We start from the raw sequence: 21,411 nt of genomic DNA on the forward strand, positions 1-21,411 counted from the left end.
AAAAATCTTTTCAAGAAGGGAGCAATCACCTGCATCACATGATACAGAAATACTAAATAAAATGAGGATTCTTAGATTTGACAAGACAGAAGTCAACAGCCACTGTGATAAGAGAATCTGTCAGAGTGGTAAAGACAAAAGACTGACTAGAGGGAATTTAAGAAATAATAGAAAGACAGGAGAGAAAAAGTAGGTGCACCCAGGTGGCTCAATCCGTTGAGCATCTGACTCTTAATTTCGGCTCAGGTCATGGTCCTAGGATTGTGAGATCAAGCCTTGTGTCAGGCTCAGCACTAAGCATGAAGCCTGTTTGAGATTCTTTCTCAAGATGGTTTGTTATATACTCACAGATCCAGAGGGGTACACATAATGCCATGAGGGAACCACAGTGAGAAACATGGTGGTCAGTTGTGAGACAGAGGAGAGAGAGACCTTCATTGTGATTTCTGCAAGAAAGAAAGTGTCAGGCAAGGCAAGAAGGCTTAGGATTGGTTAGTTTAAGTACTTTCAGTGGGCTCCAGGGCATAGGGGCTACCCATTATTGTCTGATACCTGACCCTGGAGTCATGAGGGCAGGTATACAGTGGCCCAGAGTATGAGAGTCTCATATAGGAGGTGGTTGTGGGTGTGGATTCCAGATTGACTGGTTTGTATTTGATTGATTGATTGGTTCCTGGAAGGCAGTGGGGTGTAAACATGGAAGGCAGGAGGCCAAAGCAATATGACTCAGGCATATTATCAGTTGTCCAGAATGAGGTACGTCCAGAATGAGATATTAAAGGATCAAGTTTACAGAAGCTAGAAACATGATAAATACACAGGACTACAATAGTATATTTGTGTGATAATGGGAATTATCCAGAAATCAAGGGTGATTAGTAATTTAAGAGAGAGGACTGCTTGGGATTCTCTCTCTCCCTCTCTCTCTGCCCTTCCCCTGCTCATGCATGCATGTGCTGTCTCTCTCAAAATAAATAAACTTAAAAAAAAAATTAAGAGACAGGAGACACACTAGAGGTGCCATGTCTTGAGTTGGCAAGAAGGGATGGGATACAATGTATTTTTTTTTAAGTGTGGATAGTTCTTTTATTATTATAGGCCAAAAGGAAGAGGATGTGGGTCCAAGTGCAAGTAGGTTGGTAGATTTGAGAGTGGGAGTGTATGAAAGCTCTCTTCAGATTGCATCTATGTTTCTCAATGATGGGAAATTATCAGTAGACAGTAATGCAAGGAGAGGTTATGTTGGAGATCTGTTGGAGAGGAGAAGGTGTGAAATAATCGTGTAGGAGATCAAGAACATGAATTGATTAGGGAAATGTAGTAAGATCACAGGGTAGCACTAAGGGCTCACTTGGTTCGGGGGTCATAAATTTAAAGTGAGACCAAACAGCAGACTTGTGTGTTTTCCTCCAGCCATACTCAACCAGCAACATTCAATTATGAACACATATCCTAAAATACTTCTCAACCCTGAAGTGAGCTCTGAGATTTAGGATAATGATATCTGGCCTATTTTTTGGCACATATTTCATGATTTATCTTTCTTTTTCTTTACCCTTTAAAGCAACTAACATTTAGCCCTAGATAAATGACGACCACATTTAGGTTTAATCATTCAAGCTACACTCTCTCTTTCAGAACAATGGACTTAATAAGGAACAGAACCTAAGTACTATTAACAGGTGCTCAACAAATTCTGATTGGATGAAATCTAGTATCTTTATTTCCCTAGGAAACCCCCACCATCACCACCACCAAATCAAATCAGCATAATACAAACAATACATCATCAATATTATTACCATGAACAATTATGCCTTAGTTAAGTCACTTGTTCTGCTTTCTGGGTATTATGCACAGCACTGATGATAATTATAATAACAAAGGTCATATCTATATTCTAGCAGCTTCTCCTCACCCATTTTATTACCATAATTGACAGCCTTTGCCAGAATCACATTTGTTAAGAGCCATCTTTTTTTTTTAATTTTTTTTTAACGTTTATTCATTTTTGAGACAGAGAGAGACAGAGCATGAACGGGGGAGGGGCAGAGAGAGGGAGACACAGAGTCAGAAGCAGGCTCCAGGCTCCAAGCCATCAGCCCAGAGCCCAACGCGGGGCTCGAACTCACGGACCTCAAGACCGTGACCTGAGTTGAAGTCAGACGCTTAACCAACCGAGCCACCCAGGCGCCCCTGTTAAGGGCCATCTACGTGCTGTCAGGCCATGTCTAAGAGAAAGAAAATGTGTCTAATCTTTCCTTCTTTGTCCATTTCCTACTATCATGATCTATTTGAGAGTTTTCTGTAATCATCTGGAGTCCAGACCTAATAAAGATCTTCACACCACAGTGCTAGCGGTAATCAAGAATTTTGTCAATTTGAAATACAAACATAATCTGAAGCTCCCCGAAAAAAGAAGATGGTATGATTACCATACACTGGCTTGGTCTGAAATGTGAAATAGTCTCTGTCAAGCCCTGGCCGATGAGACAGTGGTACGGTTTCTGAAAAAATTCTCTCTGTTCAAAACCAGTAACAGCAACTACTGTATATTGCTTAGGATCTACTAGTCACTGTGACCTTTTGCTGTGGCTCAAGACTCAGTCCCTGGTGCTCTGCAAATCTTCTCTTCCATACCCTCAATTTTATAACAATCATGAAGAATAAGAAACACTCAATGTGAATCATTTTCTGCAATCAATTTAGTGTAAACCACCACTTACCTGGGATATAACAAGCATTTGTCATATTTCTACCTGCCTAACACCTCCACAACAAACTCTGTATATTTGGGGGTTTCCCCACCACATAAGCTTTGCCTTCCCAAGAGAGAAGACAGAAAATGTATTTTTCTTGCAGCTAGGGCACCAACACATCAGGCTCCACCAATAGATACACTCATGGGAGCCTTCAATTTGGAATTAAGCAACCTGAGGAAGCCAGACGGTGGTAGAATCCATTTTCTGAGTAGGGTGACAAAGGATGTGTCTGGCTTTAGTGGAAAATAATAGTGGAGGGGCGCCTGGGTGGCTCCGTCGGTTGAGCATCCCACTTCGGCTCAAGTCATGATCTCACGGGTCGTGGGTTCGGGCCCCACATCAGGCCCCACGTGGAGCTGACGGCTCAGAGCCTGGAGACTGCTTCAGATTCTGTGTCTCCCTCTCTCCCTGTCCCTTTCCCACTCATGATCTATCCCTCTCTGTCTCTCAAAAAATAGATAAATGTTAAAAAAAATTTTTTTACAGAAAATAATAGCGGAGTTTCTAGATTTGGTGTTCCATACCAAGGATATGAGCCCAGGTGGTAGAAAGCAACAGTGACTCACTCAAGCTGAGCCTTTAGCACTGTGACTGGCTGTATCACATACAACCTCACTCTCCAATCCCAGAAATTCCAGAGCCACCTGACAATCCTTAATAGGGTGTTTTTTAAACCATTGTTCACAACCAATTAGTAAGATGTAAAATCAATTTAGGCAATCACCTCCAGCAATTTCTTAAGATAAAGTAGAACGGAACAGGAAGAATGTTCAAATCTCATAAAGCAAGAAGTATTGCTGCACTCAAACTTTGTTTTATGTAGATATAAAAACATGTACAGATATGTGAACACCACACGGCAGAGTGTACTTCTTATTGAGAGCACCAGTCAAAATTCTTTTGACTAATTCTTTTTCTGCTTTAACCAGCAGAAGTAAGGATTTTGTCGTTTGCAACTAAGAATCCCAGTAGTGTCTAACAGGAACAGACTAAGGATAGAGCCTCATTCACTTCTCCCCATTGTGCTCTGACACCTGCTGATTCATCACCTAGTGGCTTTAATTTAATCCTTATCCTATACCACACAGAAAGTTAACTCATTCCTAACACACGTGTCACAGTCTGTTTGAAGGGCATCCAGGAAGAAGTTTTGCATAAAACTAGAATAACTAAAACTATGGTTTATGTAGACATGTTTGCGATATTAGTTACATTTGCCTTAAAATTTTCTCAAATGGACATGTTACATGAAGTTGAAATTGGCGGCCATGATCACCACTTATTTAATGCTTTTTTTTTCTTTTTTTATGTTTATTTATTTTTGAGAGAGAGAGAGAGAGAGAGAGAGAGAGCATGAGCATAGGAGGGTCAGAGAGAGAGGGAGACACAGAATCCAAAGCAGGCTCCAGGCTCTGAACTGTCAGCCCAGAGCCCGACATGGGACTCAAACACACGGATGGCAAGATCATGACCTGAGCCAAAGTTGGATGCTTAACCAACTGAGCCACCCAGGCACCCCAATGCATTTTTTTTTTCTAATGAGAAGCTTTATCCTTCCCAAGCATACTCTTGACTCCCCTGTGGTCTACCCAGGCATATCTCCTTTCTCCAAAGGAGATGTCAAAAACAATCCTACCCAGCTTAACTTTAATTAAGGAATATGTTTCTGATTTTCATCTATGGCATACAGGAAGAACAGTCCTGTTACTTGAACATACTGCCATGCAATATTTATCAAAATTTGTGCAAGTTTTGGATTGCCTAAAGAGTATGAAGCCCCCAAAATTCCTCTACACACTTTAAAATTCACCCCTGCATTAAGCCAGTGGGACAGAGTTGTATTCCTGGAATACATAGATTTGTTCCCTTACTGAATGAATTACTTTGTAGATGAGAAGAATGTTTTCCACATCAGAAATGCACTGGCCTTGGTTCTATCTCATAACCTTTGTTTGTTTTTATGTTTTTCCCCATGCCACTCTTCTGCATTCTTCTGCTGTACTTCATAGATTCTTGCAAACTATCTTAAAGTCTTCTTTGGAATGAGACAAGGTGTAAACAAACAAACTCCCTTTCTTTTCTTTTCCACAGCCCCCACACACAGAAGGTTTAATTCAACTTATGCCTCAATTACTGTAAAACCTTCTGGCTGGTTTCCCTGCCTCTATTTTCTCCTCTCATAAATGTTGGATTCCTCTTCTTCAATATTGTTTTCATCACTTTAACCAGCTGCTCAAAATCTGCAGTTGCTTGGTAATATCGCTGTTGTAGATAGAGTCTTCAGGCTTACATGCAGAACCCTCCACCAATTGCCCACACACTTCCAATTTTATCTCTCACGCTCACTAACAAGGTGCTTCTGTTCCAGATAATGCAAAACGATTGCCATTGTCTACTTACCACTTGCAATCGTGCAAAGCCCACCGCCAACAACTACTATCTGTATTGCCTTCTGAAAACCGTATCAGTTGGGAAAATGGGAATAATACGTTGTATGGTTTTGTGAGAAGAGATAGCATATAAAAGTGTCTAGCTTAACTAATTACATAATGAGTAAAAATGTCTATCTTTTAAAGCATGTGGCACATAGCTGGCACCCAATAAAAAGTGTTTTGGAATAGATTATTTTTTGCTTCTGTTCACACTATTTGTACAACCTTGAAAAGCTCTACCTCCTCATCAGCCATTAGTTGCTGAAGAGCAGGTAATGGTTGTACAGACCTTGAATTCAGAAAAGGGAGGTTTGAATCCTGACACACTCCACTTAACTCCTGCATCACCTTGGGCAGGTGGCATCAGTGTCCTCCTCCTGTGTGATCCTTTCCTGGCTTTGCTGAAGAACTGGACCCGGGAGCACAAGGGAAGGATGTCCAAGACACGGCCCGTACAGTCTTGGGAACACAATCTGTACTGTGTCTTCTATTACTGTTCCCTCCATATTAACAATCAATAAATGTCTTCTTTAGTTTGGTTTCATTTGTGATAAGGTGATTGAGTTGTTCCTTTTACACATGGCACTCAGGAAAGGTAACTGCTAAGGTAAAACAACAGATAATTGGACCCTAAGGGGAAATCGTCATCTTTCATCTTCTAGCTGCTAGTAAGCTGAGAAAAAATCCAGCAGTAACTGTATCATCTCCTCAAAGCGTCCCAGACTAAGAAATAAGAATGGTGATATAATGAGACTCCTGATAAAATAGGTATTTTAATTCACCACAATTATACCTATTCCCAAACCATTCTGGTTAGATTTCTTTCACTGCATGTATTTCATATTACTTTTGTATATTCAAAATATAGAACTTGACACTGAACATGTGCTTTGTATTTACTTTTGACTGAACACAGGCTTTGTTACCCCTAAAACTACATGACGCAGTACACAAAGCCACTTTCATTGTGTGACAGAGCATTCTCACGGAGTTTTTCTGATTCATCAGACCCAAAGACCATCTACGGTGCCAACAAATTTTGCCTCGGCATGGCCTTCATTTAGAAACCTTGCTCGTTCTAATACTGCGCCTTTCTATAGTTCCTGATATCTCTAAGTATTAAATTTCTGCCTGCAGTCGCTTCTGCCAAATCCCACACCAGCACCCCCATCGCTTAGTCCAATTCCTAACAACTTTAGACCTAACATGAAATGAAGAGTTATAGGGTTCAATTCCCACTGGGCTCATTTCTTAACTCCCCTTCAGTCTACACTTCTTTATTTTATGCTGTGTGCTAGTGGTTGAATTGTGTCCCCCCCCGCAAAAAGCTAAGTTAAAGTCCTAACACCTACCTCACACCTCAGAATGTGACCTTACTTGGAAATGGTGTAGGTTCCCGATGCAATTAGTTAAGAGGCAGTCGCACTGAAAGAGAGTGAACTGTTCATCCAATATGACTGTGTCCTTATGAGAAAAAAGAGACAAAGAAAAGGAAGACAGCCATGTGAAGACACAGAGACACGAGGAGAAGGCCATGTGAAGACAGAAGCAGAGACTGGAGATAGGCTGCCACAAGCCAGGGAACATGTGAGGCTCCAAGAAGCTGGAAGAGGCAAGGAAGGATCCTCCCTGGGAGGCTTCAGAAGGGGCATAACACTGGTAACACCTTGACTTTAGACTTCTAGCCTCTAGAACAGTGAGACAATAAATTTCTGTTGTTTTAAGCCACCCTTTTTTAGTACTTTGTTCTGGTGGCCTTGGGAAACGAATACACTGTTAGTCTGTGCTTATTTTTCAGCCTCAGAATGTAAACGCTCCCCTAGACGGTGCTAGGCAAAAGGTGTGCTGATCTGCCCTGCACTATTTTGCATTGTCTTCAGTTCTTTCTTCCTGAAACTCAATGACGCTCTTGGGTACCAGTTGACTAATGACTGACTCTTCTTTAAGGTCTCTGCAATTTCTTTCCCAGTGGCAAAGAAGTGACAGGGCAGTGCAATGATATTTAAAGAGTAGGACCTCTGATTCGACAGTTAAAAGCCGACACAATGCACACATAAGCTACAACAAACACTATTCTCACTGTTTCTAGACATCACATATTTCAAGCAGCTCGGGCTAATACTCTCTACGCTGTCAGAAAAACTATCCCAGGCTCCAGAGAGCTGACCTCTCTTTATCCAGCCAAGGAATGGCAGCATTGGTCAACTGCACCATCTGCAAAACAAAAGCTGAGCATTTTAAACGCAATCAAGGACCTGTTTGACCTTAGCTGGGGTGAAAGTCCCACGAATGGAAACTGTCTACCTGATTTCTCTCATTTTTCCTGTTTATGTTCTTAATTAAATGAAAAACTCCAAGTATAGAGCACAGATTTGACTTTTAAAAACCAGATGTCTGATGTTTTGGGTCCTCCTTTTAAATTAACATAGGCAAACAATGTTATCTCCGTGTTAACAAAGAAAACCATCTCCTTCGGCCCTTTGTGTTCCTTTCAGAGACTCTGGGTAAATGAAGGCCACACTTGTTCAGCCAGGCACATTTGCCGAGGACAGAACGGCGCCAATTCAGCCTGTTCTTTATAGGAAATGACACCCAGCAGCCGGGCCTGGATCCCCCATAAGCTCCACATATTGTTGAGGCAGCTCGGAGGACGTGCTCGGATCAGTCAGATGGTGCCCACAGCTGCTAACAGCAGCCTTGCACTGCTCTGACCCCCTGTGCACAGTTTTCCTTTGGCTTCCGGAAACTTCCCTCCTCCCGCACTCTCTACCCGCTCCGCCCACAGCATGGAGATGCTTGTGGTGAACCCACAAATCCTTGTCAGGATAATAATAAAATAATAATAATAATAATAACAACAACAACAACAACCATAATAATGAGCTTCAGGAGAGCTGACTAACAGAAATGAGGTATACGCTGCAGTTTTCTTGGAAGGTAGGATTTTCTCCCCTTTAAAACGTGAACGCTCTGCTTTCCTGAAAGAGCAGCCTCCAGTTCTATGATTAGCACCAGGAACTGGAGAGGCTCCATGAGACTGAATCTTTGATTTCAAGGCAGCTTTGTTTCTCAAACCTGGTAAGCAGGCTCTCGAGAAGGTTCGGGCATAGCTGGGAAAAGCAATTCGGTAGGTGCTGCATAGACTTCAGAGAAAGCAAGCAAGCACATAGTTTACATTTTTTTCGTTGTAAGAAGTAGGGACAGCACATAGGTGGGGAGAGGGATGTGGGTGGGGTTAACTTATACACAGTTATTTTATACTGTGCCATCTTGCAGCAGATTTTCTGAGGACTTTGTGTGGGTTTGTTAGGGAAGTAAAAATTGGGTCAGAATAGTTTCACACTCTACTACAACGTTCTTTGCGTTGTTTTTTTTATAGCCTCAATTTAGGCAAATCATATTCATGTATCATTGCTAATTTTCAAAACAATGACACAAGAAGGCTTTGGCTAAAAAGGAGTAACATATTTTAATCTATTCCTGCTTTTCCCTAATTTATCAGTTCAACATTATAACAAGGGACTCAAAAATTGTTCTGTAAATATCATTCCTATTTTGCCAGGAAGATGATTACAGTGTTTTGTGTTGAAAAAGTTTATCAAGACTGGATATATTTTTTTCCAAAAAAGAAATAGAATTTTCTTAAATGGACACAGGATTTTCCATATTTATTTAGATGGCATGATTATCAAATTTATGACTGCAAGGGAATTTAGAGTGTCATAAAATGAATTGAATGACAGAGTCAGGATTCAAAACTATTTCAATGTAGTAAAATTATGGGAAGATCTAACATGATTATATAGCACAATTGCAACATTTGTTATAAATGGAAAGTCTGGTACTTGATCTCAAAATAACAATTATGTAAGTAAGGATGAGGTGGCTATAGTTAAAGAGTGACATTTGGGGGAATGACCATATCAGTTTTGTTTAGTACAAACTCAATGGGAAGTGGCTTGCCAAAAAAGCTAACATACTCTAGATAGCCTCCTAATGCCAAAACAAAGTCAGACAAGATTCCTGCTCCCCTAATCACAGTCCAGCCACACCGGGAATCTGGAATCTTATTCGCTTCTGGGTAGTGCTCATTAACAGCCCACATGATCCAGACTGGTTATTCTGAAAATTTGAAGAGTTATAAACCCTTTAATAATCTGATCAAAGTTATGGACCTTCTGCCCAGAGAAAGGCATATACCTACAATTTTGTGTCCCATTTCTAGGTGGTGTTCACAGATTCCTTAAAGGATCTATAAGTAATAACCCTAAACTCTGGGATTTGGAATCCATGGAAACCATGGATTCCAGATCCAGAGCAACCAGAATCAGAAGTGCTCTGGAACTAATGTTCATCCTGAATCTCATACTGAAATGTCTGCTTTGCTCATTCCTGCTTAAACCCAAGACTGAGTTGGGAAGCCAAGAGGCCACCATTGACTTACCTATACAATACTAATTTTCTGCCACCACAAAATCACGGGTGCAGTCAATTCAAACATTTTGGCAAACATCAGCCAAATATCTGATGATATTTCACATGAATAGACATTGAACTAATTGATTTTTTTTTCTGTTTTAGCTTCCTATATGTAATAGTCGTAATATTAGCTAAGATTTACTAAGCACTTACTACATGCCAGATACAATGCTAAGCCCTTATATGAACATTCTCAGTATATCCTCACAACAGTCCTATGAGGCAAATACTCTTTCTACCCCAGTTCAGATGAGGAAACTGAGGCAGAGAGAAGTTGAGTAATTTATTAGAAGTCACATCCATATGAAGTGGTGTCCACATGGGTCTGCTCCCAACCTCGCGACTAAACTGTGTTGCCTCCTGGCACAATGAATGAACCAAGCTATCTTTCTTCACAACATACTACTAAGCATCCAAGATGTTAGCATTGGCTGCCAGGTCATAGTCACCTCTAAGGACAAAGCAGCACAGTCATACTTACAGGTTTACAGGCTTTGTTCAGTTGCCACCCTTTTAGATTTTCAGTCTTAATTTTCATTTCACATTTCCTTAATGTTTGTGGAAGAAGAGCCCTAACCTTCTGCCTTCTTGTGTCTATATGTCCTCTCTATCAATCTTGAGTTACAAATCTTCAGTTTTGCGATTTATATTTTAAGCACATTACTTTTCAGAGTTACCAACTTTTTTTGTTATTCAGTATCGTAGCCCTGGCCTGATTCAAGCACCTTTCATAAACAGGTATGAACAAATCTGGGAGTACCTCCTAGCTCTAGCTCCAGATACTGAATTAATAAAACTCACCCTGTTGAATACTAACTCTCAAAGGAATTCTAGGCTATATAATGTCTTTGTCTCATAGAGTTTCAGTGACACCAGCCATGATATAAACAAGAGAAGCACTGTATCTGGTCCTTCTCTGACAGCTCCTTCCAACTATTTTCTGATGAGCAAGATAACACTTGACAGTCTTTCCCCCTGTTCTCTTACCCCCTCCGTTTTTCTCTTATGTTCTTTAGCCTTTAGATCCCAAGAAAAACCCTCTTTTTCCTCTCTGAATTTTTGGACCAGAGAATGCTGGATATCCATAACATAGTTTCATTATTGTGCTCACTCTACCAAAAACAAAAAACAAAACAAAAAACAAAAAAAAAAGATGCCAAATGATTACTAGAATCATTATAAGTTAACAGTATATAAAATAATCAGGTCGTGCAGTGCAATCTCCTCTGATATGAGTCTTGTGGCATGGAACTCTGATTTTGTTTTTAAGAATATGAGAACCCACAACTTAAATAGGAGCAGGTAGGAAGGGAGGAGGTGCCCCCTCCGATCCCATAAGGATCACGTTTCTAGCACACATACCCACAGTTCAGATTCTTGCATTAATGTGCCTCACAAATAATCTCACTAAACATCAAGCTGGGAAATGAACACTGGCAGAGTCCTGGTAAATTCTCTTAAACTGGCCCCTGGCGGGAGCAAAACATCTCAAGATGTGTGTATTATGTATCAGGATAGTACTTCTAAAGGTTGTCCATCGCATATGTAACAAAGTCTCCTAATAAACACATCTGACAAATCATGACGATAGCCTCCATATTTCCTTGTTTAATTCTCAGTTTTCTTCTAAGACCTTCTCGAAGTTTGGTTGTAATGGATCATTACGTCCATAATGTGCTCAATGTTGGAGTGAATTCTGAACAGTTTTTAGGCTGCATACTGTTTTCTTCCAGATAATTTACTGGATTAAAATTAGCAGTGTGAAAAGCTGTAGAGAAATCTAAATGCCTGCCAAATCAAAGAAATAATCACATTTTTATGAATATTTAATATCATAGTCATGGCAAATAAGGCAAGTAATTAGTACTTACCATAAATTTGCAAAGTATTATTTTATGTAAATGTTACATTCTACTAGTTTGATATGAATTATTCATTGTATAACCAGACACTGACACAAACCAGTAAACATTTAAATCTATGTGCTATTAGTTTACTTACCTTCAATGATTTTGTGCAGAATATATACATATTTTTGTCCATGGATCCATGTTTTCCCTCTTGCCCCCAAAAGGGACAAAAGACTATGAGAAGAATGTTATTTAAAGCCATCTACTATATATTCAATAGTAAAGAAACTTAAGCTGCAAATGTGAAATATGTGGTTCCCTCATGTGTACAGATGAAGGGCTCCCTGGCTCTGCTTCTGCCTCTTCACCTATCATGTGGATTTTTAACGAACGGCAGTAACGAGTGATGTTATAAAAGCAAAACAGGTTGGAAAAAAATAACGGTGTATCACAAACTGTATGGTGAAGAATCAGCCTTATCCAAAAGGGAGATCTGGCCTTTGCCCTTAGCTACTGATAGGTGATCTCTCAGGTCCTGAAATGCCTTGCCTAACAGGAAGCCCCCAGGCAGTCTAAAATGTGATTTCTGTTAGGCCACATGGTATCTGCTGCTCCCTGGAGGAACTGGAGACTAAGGGTGTCAACCTAATATGCAGAATGGCTGGAGACTAAAGGACAGCCATGTGGCCAATACGTGACTGAATGTCAATAAAAACTCTGGACACCCAGGCTCGGGTGAGCTTCCCCTGTTGGCAATGCTCCGTGCAACGCTGCCACACGTGGATGCCGGGAGAAGTTAATGCTGTCTGTGTATCCATGGGGTGAGGACTGGAAGCTCAGCGTTTGGACGCCTCTGGAGTCTGCCCTATGCATCACTTCCCTTAGCTGACTTTCATCTGTTATAAGCCATAACCATGAGCATAACAGTTTTCAGGGAGTTCTGTGAGTGAATTTTCGGTGAATTTTCAAACCTGATGGTGGTCTGAGGAACCCCCAAATTTGCACTTGGCATCAAAACTGAGGGGAGGCCTATGTGAACTGTGCACTGTCTCACGTTAGAGTTGGCTAAATTTTGCATAAATAGTCAACTCAAGGAGACACAGGACTCTATACCTGAGAAACAAAACAGAATAGCAGCTCCTTGGGAGTGAAAGGTAGGTGTTTAAACCCATCACCAGTCTACAGTGAAGAATTTTTTCCTCTCCACCATTTTTTTTCCTGAAAGTCCCACTGCCTCTGCCCTCACTTTGAGAGGTCAGTTGAGTTCTGAACTGATTCCAGAGAGGATCAAGCCAAAGGAGTCCTCTCTAGCAGCAGATCTCCTAAAAGTCATGATGTTTCCAGTACCTTCCCCAATCTCTACACAGCTCAAATATCATCTTACCGGTAAGTCCTCCTTAATATTCTTACTTGAAATTAAACCACCATCCTCCACCCCAGCATTTATAGCCCCACTTCCTGTTTATTTTTCTCCATAGCAAGTATCTTTAACACACAATGTATGTTACTAATTTATTTTGTTCATTTTCTGATTCCACTCATGAGACTATAAGCTCAATTAAAGCAGGGATTTTGTTTCGTTTTGTTCACTGTACCCCCATACCTAGAAAAGTGACTGAGACATAGTAGATGCTCAACAAATATTTCTTGAACAAAGGAGAGAATAAATCATTCCATATAGGAAATTCTTAAGGGAAGCCATATGTCCATAGGAGGTCTGGGGGACTTATCCTGAATCTGACACACTGGTTTCTCTCGGATTATATTTAACACAACAATAAAATGGCATGGTTTTCCAAAGATCTTTCCATCTATTTACAATGGTCATAAGATTTATAAGATATTGAGAAAATTTAAAATTTTAGGTGGCTCAGGGCAGAAAGGGAGAAAAGGCCACTACTAACCTGGAAAGTCTATCTTGGTCTACTTTAAAATCATTCTCATTTCAGGAAATTCATAAGAAGCCAGAGTACTTTTAGAGCAAAGGTGCTCCAAATGACAAAAGTGATATGGTGAGAATGGATCTCAGTACAACCTAGAGAACATCTTAAAGCATGAGATGGGAGGGTGGGGAAAGGCAGTGTAGTTTGTTTAGTTCCTTCTAGAGGCAAAAGCCACAGGAATCAGTGTCCCCACATTGGCTCCATATTCACATTGCCCAAATGTTTCCACTAATGCATCCTTTGTCATACTCAGTCTGCTGTTTCACTATGGTTTCTGAAACTCACACATACAATCAGCCAGCAAGATTCTTAACTCGCCTGGTTAAGAATCACTGTGAAAGTTGGGGCACCTGGTGGCTCAGTCGGTTAAGTGTCTGACTTTGGCTCAGGTCATGATCTCACGGTTCATGACTTCAAGCCCTACGTAGGGCTTTGTGCTGACAGCTCAGAACCTAGAGCCTGCTTCAGATTCTGTTTCTCCTCCCTCTCTCTCTCTCTGTTCCTCCTCTGCTCTCACTCTGTCTCTCTCTCTCTCTCAAAAGTAAATAAAGATTAAAAAGAAAAAAAAAAAAAGAATCGCTGTGAAAGATATAACCTGACGTAAACACATCTTTCCTTATCCAGGAGGGAAAGGGGTACAGACTAAGTCAAAGCTATCCCATTCATAGGCCTGTGAAGAAAAAGACCATCATTAATGTCCACTGTGTCCACTTAAGTTTTCTGTGTGGTCAGTTTCAGACGCGTCCTTTCCCTTTATTTAGGAAGCCAACAAAACAGGACTACGACATTGCCCATCCCATGTTTTAAATATCAACTTAAGAAATCCTTGACGTTCAAAAAAAAAAAAAAAATAACCATCAGCCAGTCAGTAAGTAGCAATGAAATGGCACTCAACACTTTTCATTGAAAGAAATGCACTAAATGGAAGTTTCTTAAAGGTTGACGAAAGGAGCAAAGGAAGTTCACAGGAGGCCCTTTAGCACTATTGTTATAAAACTTCCTCATTTGGCTGCGGGGAGAGGGAAATGTAGAGGTGATGGTCAAACAAAGTTTCAGTTACGCAAGATAAATAAGTTCTGAAGATCTATTATATACATAATGCCTATAGCTAACAACACTATATCGTATTCTTAAAATATGCCAACAGAGTAGATCTTGTGTTAAGTGTTCTTACCACTAAATAAATAAATAAATAAATAACAAAGAGGCCTAGAGGAAATTTAGGAGGTGATAAATACATCTATGGCATTGAAGGTGGTGATGGTTTCAGAGATGTATACTTATCCACAAAATCATCAAGTTGTATACATTTAATATGTACAGCTTTTTACATGTCAATCATACCTCAATAAAGTAGTTAAAAAAAAAAACAACTTGCCTTTTGTCCTGATACTTCCGTGCCTATAGAAACAGACCATATTCAGTGGGCAAGATTATTTAAAATAAGTAAATTCAATGAAATGGTTGAACTTAAGTGAAGTCAAGGGAATATGACAGTATATAAAACTCTAGAACCCCCTGTTTTACAGGAAGTTTCTTTTCAGAACTCCAATCACTCCTAATTGTTTTCTATTTTTCTAAGAAAATATGCTATGAAGTTAGATTTCCTGGATTGAAGTCTATATGAACTTGGGCAAGTTATTAAAACTCCATCAAATGAGAGTAATAACGTGCACCTCACATAGGTTGTTGTGAGGGTCTGAAAGCCAAACTCCTCAAAGAACTTAGCCCAGCATCTGAAACAGCATGAATGTTCCATAAGTATTGGCCGTCTAATTATTGCTTGTGTTGTTAATATCACCTCTTCCATTGTGAATACTCTTCCACCTTGCTGTTGAAGATCATGTTATTAGAAAAAGGGGTCAAAACTATTCAATAATTCTTCTGTCTACATCTTAATGCTATTTAAGGGTTTCCTCACAATATTACCTAGTTAGAAATGGGCAATAGAACTTCTCTACTTTGGGAAGATTTTGTTTCCCCTGTGAACTCTTCATTCAAATGCACATGTAATTAAAGAGGAAGCAGAAGAGAAACTTTAAATTTTAAGTTGTTCAACTGAGGGCATAGATATTCACATATCCATACAATCATAACACTGGATTTTCAAATTCAAACTTTGATTTAATGTAACCAGATGCTAAATAAACCATTTTGACTTTAATTTCAGCAGAGGCCCCAAGACAATAAATATCATATCTCAAAGTGAGATACACAAGGCCACCCATCAGAACATGCATGGGACTTGGTGGGAACTGTTATTTAACACTGCTGACTACCCATCCTCAGCCTAGGAAGGATTGGGGGACTGAAAAAAGAATTTTGATTATAAGAGGACTTTTTGGAGATCTGCTCGGCTGTATGCTGTGAGTGCCAACCCTCCCCCAAGGAACTTGGGAATGTAAATCAGTGTGTGCCCCTCTCTTTAAGTTTAAGGAAAGGACTTCAGTGGGATCCCTCTGAAAGCCTGACATACATTCTTTAGGGCTGGGAGACACCATGACCTGGTGTCTGACTCTGGATTTCCAAAGGGGGGAAGATGATGGCCAGCTGCCCTGACGGTGAAGTAAAGATGGTTGTCAAAGCCTGCATATGCTCCCAGGGTTTGGTGGGGCAAAGGATTCCTGAGTGCCCCCAGATGTGGCCTGCCATTTAAGAAAAACCAGCACGATACTAATGTAGGACCTACCTAGATAGCTGAAGAGACCCCATCAGGGTATGAACTGCTGAACTCCCAGGGCTGAGGACCATATATATGTGACCAACCAGGGGAGACACATTAGCAGGTAAGAAATCCCCAGTCATTTCGTGTGAGTGTGTGTTTGTGTGTGCATGTCCCATAAGAGAAATGTAGTTTTACAAATCTCCCAAATCCAGGAAGCACCCATGCCAACAGCGAGACCTTCCTGTCTCTCTCTCTCTTCTTCCACATCATCTCCAACTCCAGCCCTGGAGCGGCAGAGCACTGTATGGGGCAAGTGGCAAAAGACCAGCACCAGCACGCCAGTAGCCCCCACAAGCCTGCAGGGGGGTGGTCCGCAGCTGGCTCAAGCTGAAGGAAAAAGTTTACCATTAAATGGAAACAGGTGTTTTACTCATTACCTTACCCTACCCTGGTCTGATATATTAATTACTGAACTGAAATCAATCACTGATGATAATCAGAGGGTCTTTTGCTATCTGGAGGTAACCGGAAAATCATGAGCTGGCCCTTAGGACAGGAGAAAAGCAAACAACAGGGGAGATGAACAAAGGTATTTTCAGAGTACACCTCATGAGCCCACTTGCCCAACATGATGACTAAGTTATTAAACAGCATCCTTGCCAAGCTTACTAAATTGGCTCTGCCATATGCTTTCCACCCTTGGTAAGGCAGGAGCACCTGCCCACAGTGACACCAGGAGTGGCACCATCTGAGGGGAACATGAGGACTATTGAGAGCCCCCCAGTTCTACATATACTAGTCTCCCCCTTCCCCATCCCCAAGACTTCTAGGCCACCCTGAAAGAAGAGAGAAGAGGCCACAGTGATATCTCAATGTCCATGTTTCCTTACCAAGCCTCCTTTCCACACCCAAATGTGTAGCCAAGAGCTAAATGAGGAAAGTAATGACAGGAATGACTACTGCCCATTTCAAATGGAATGGCTAATGAGATCTAAGAATGCCCCAAAGAAATTCCATCAAACAATTTTTCAGTACGCCATTACCAGTATTTTTTACAATAAATGAAAGGGCCCCTCCCTCAGAGATTCCCATATAGTTGTGATGGATGGAGAAGCGGTCATTCCGGGTAATACTCAGGGTCCCCCCATCCCTAGCCCAGCCCAGCCCAGCCCAGCCTTGTTTCTAGCAATGAGAGAGGGGATGTTGTCAAATTTAGAACTGACTTGAAAAAGTGTTATTTCTAAACCTAGAATAAAACTCGAAACATTTGGAATTTGTATTTCATTTGGCTCTGGAAAAGATGAATTTGAAGCTGCTGCAGATTTTGTGATCCTTTTCCCCGGGGAGTCTTAGAGGCTAGAGAAGTAAACTTTAGTGTCCTACTAGTAGAGGATGGAGGCCATGATATTTCAAAACACGTGGACTAAAAAGGCTGTGCTTCTGAGTGCTGACTCAGTTTGTGGTAAGCATTTCATACTCTCTCCTGTAAGCTGAGAAATCGTGAACTAGTTTATAGCCCTGGGAACAATTGCCCTCAATAGCCAGTAATTCCTTCTTACGATACCGGAACAAAAAGTTCCGTTTTTGCCTTTGTTGCGTTAACAGCGGGAATGGTTCTGATCCTTTTATCTACCCTGAAATGACATGCACAGAAACACATACACTGATACACACCACAAAAGTCCACGCATGGGAGAATGTGTCTGACAAGCACAATGAGCAGAAGAGAGCTGGAAAGGGGAGCCATGTGCTCTGTAGGACTCTTCTTGGCTTGAAGGGTTTGGTCTGTGCTTGCAAGCCACATGCTGTAAATGAGGAAGTCCACTGCGGCGTTGACAGGTAAGATACAGTAAGTGCCTATCAAAAGTCAACTCACAAAACCAAGCTTTTGACAACACACTGTGAAGCTCAGTGGGACACGTAAAATTTGCCAGTTGGCCCAGCAACAAGGAGAAGCACGTCCAGGAAGCTCAGCTTTCTCTCTCCTACAGCAAGGGGACGGCCCCTTTTGATTTCAGGTTGGCATGCAGAAAGCACAAGAAAAAGAGACAATAATTGCTTATGATCAAAAGATTGTGAAGAAGAAAATAAAACAGTGGAAGTCACTCAGTTCATCATGCTCCTTCTGGAACCTCATCGATACACAGTGAATGTAAAAGACAGAATCCAGGACCAGAGAATATTGCAGCAGGAAACAGGAGTCTACCCACACAGACAAAAAGATGGGGCTCATGTAAATGTTTGCCTTTCATTTATTTTGAGCAAACATTTCCTTCCACGTAACAGACTCATCCCGATCAGCCACTTCCACCTGGTGTTCTTTAAACCAGATGGAAGTGTAAATTATTTAAATACATGATCTTCCATTAGCTGTTGAGCTTAAGTGCCTCAAAAAAAAAATTTTTAAGTGCTTTCCAGGATTCTAGAAAGCATTTGCACTAAGACAGATAAACATATTTTCAAGACACGACTCCAGTGACAGCAATTTTTAGATTTTAAAGTACAGTCAGCATTAGCATCTATAAGTAATGATGACTTCTGCAAAAGACTGTTTATACTGTAAAAGTAAAATCAGAGCTAATGAGCTAATTAAGTAAGGGTCTCTTCCCCTCCACATGATACTTTCCACAAAATCCAAACATGTTCATCATGACACACTGAGGAACTATAATGACCTGTCTTCAATTGCTTCTCCGAATCATGGTTTTGATGCATTTTTTTGAAAATATGTTTTTAAGTAAAAAATTTGATGGTAGATTTTTAGTTTCATCAGTTTTGTGAGGGGAAATGATGCTAGCACTCATAATAATCACCGTGTTCATGTGTGGGGGCAGTATGTAATGGATAGACTCATAACAGTGGAGACATCATAGTTAACTTCCAAAACTGTAATTACTCACTTGATTACAAAATTATAATATTCGAAATTCATAACATTTCAGAAATTGGAAAGATCATAGAGATCAGCTGGATGGGTACTTATAAACTTGATCTTGTTAAAATACATATTCTAGGGGCGCCTGGGTGGCTCAGTTGGTTAAGCGTCCGACTTTGGCTCAGGTCATGACCTCGTGGTCCGTGAGTTCGAGCCCCGTGTCGGGCTCTGTGCTGACAGCTCAGAGCCTGGAGCCTGCTTCAGATTCTGTGTCTCCCTCTCTCTCTGACCCTCCCCTGTTCATGCTCTGTCTCTCTCTGTCTCAAAAACAAATAAACATTAAAAAAAATTTTTTTTAATAAAATAAAATAAAATAAAATAAAATATATATTCTAAATCTGGGGTTCTGGAGTGGGTCCTGAGATTCTCCACTGCTAACAAGCTGTTGGATCATGTTGATGGAGTTGGGCTGTGGCTCATCCTTTAAATAACAAAACCCTTTTGTTAAGTATGCCTTCCTTAGCCTCTTTGGAGATGCTACATGTTAGCAGGAAAAATGCAGAAAAGGCATCAGATTTCACAAGATAAGCAAAAATCTTCTTTGCCCTTAGTGTAGTAATAAGTTTTACATCTAGCAATCAAGCAGATATCAAAAAAAGGGTACCACACTGTGGTACAGTAGTTCTCTAACTTATTTGAATGCAAGGAACCACTCATTCCAAGACACTTTACTCAGAAATCTAGTCTGTAAAGAACATAAAGGTGTTCAGTCAGTTAAGGTGGCTCAGTCGGTTCAGCATCCAACTTCACTTCAGGTCAGGATTTCACGGTTCATGAGTTCAAGGCTTGCATCGGGCTCTGCACTGATGGCACAGAGCCTACTTCAGATGCTCTGTCTCCCTCTCTCTCTGCCCCTCCCCAACTCTCACTCTCCCTCTCTCAAAAATAAACAAACATTTTTGAAAAAGTGGAATTGCTTAAATCAAGTGTGTATGTACATGTATGTGTACATGTGTGTATGTGTAGTGTATATATGTGTGTGTACATGAATATGCGGTACGTGTGTGGTGTATCTGCATGTGTGGTATAGGAGCAGGTGTGAGCATGTATATGCATGTGTGTGGTGTTGATGTGTCGGTATGTGTGCATGTGCACGGTGTGTGGTATACATGTGTATCTTGTGTGGTGTGTATGTGTGTGCATGTGCAGTATGTGCACATATGTGCTTGTATATGTGGAAGTGTATATGCATGTGTGCTGTGTGTGGGTGTCATCACTCATTTGGCCTCTCCAACCTTAACTCTGACTCTCCCAATCTCCACCCAAGGTCCAGAGGGTAGAAGTCCTTGACTTTGGCAAAAGAGTCTGAAAAGAGCTGTGACCTTGAAGAACTATCTTTTGGGACCTCACTTCTCTTCTCTGAGCTATAAAAAGTCTTGATTCCAAACTACTCAAAAGAATGATCCCAACCTAATATTGGTGGTATGTCTATATTCAAGTTTTATTTCAAACTCCACTTCCCATTTTCTCCCATGAACTTAATTTTTCTTAATTGCTCTTTGACAGTGAATATTTGATACCCGTCCTCCTTTTCTCATTCTGCCGATACTGTTCTTTATTCCCATAACTTTGTTTACATGGATTGATTCCTTGTTTGGCTTGTCCACCTTCTCTTTATTCCTCCCACCAGTGGTGGATGGCAAAAGGGAAATCATGCCCTTTGCGCTCTAATGATCTTCTTTCCCATTACCAGCCTCAACCATCCAGAATCCATTACAGAATCAGATCATCAGAGTGAACAGGTACCAGAGAGGTTTCCCACTCCACCAACCCATCCAAGGTTTCTGTTTTAGATAAAATTGACTTACCCAACCCAGCTCTTAAGAACTCCTGCCTTTTTCCAAAGTTAATTCCTACCACTGGGGTGCCTGGGTGCCTCAGTTGGTTAAGCGTCCGACTTTGGCTCAGGTCATGATCTCACAGTTTGTAAGTTCAAGCCCCGCATCAGGTTCTGTGCTGACAGCTCAGAACCTGGAGTCTGCTTCAGATTCTGTGTCTCATTCTCTCTCTGCCCCTCCCCCACTTGTTCTCTATCTCTCAAAAATAAATAAATGTAAAAAAAAATTTTAATTGCTACTATTAATGGAACTAATTCTAAAATACACTTTCTTTACATGCTTAAGGATTGAAAGGCTTATAAATAACACACTTCTTTTCTCCAACTAAGTTCAGAATTGACATACAGAGCCAGGAAGATGAAAATAAAATATCACCTTTGCTCCTGAAAAAGCTGTTAAAGAGTATGCCTCAGATGGAAGGATGAAATAGGCTTGCTAACGATGCGTGGCAGAATTAAAATTATGCACTGTGTCAAGGAAGGACTGGAGTTCTGCAATCACCCCCAC

The sequence above is a fragment of the Neofelis nebulosa genome, chromosome 14, assembly GCF_028018385.1.
Source record: "Neofelis nebulosa isolate mNeoNeb1 chromosome 14, mNeoNeb1.pri, whole genome shotgun sequence".
Taxonomy (NCBI): Eukaryota; Metazoa; Chordata; class Mammalia; order Carnivora; family Felidae; genus Neofelis; species Neofelis nebulosa.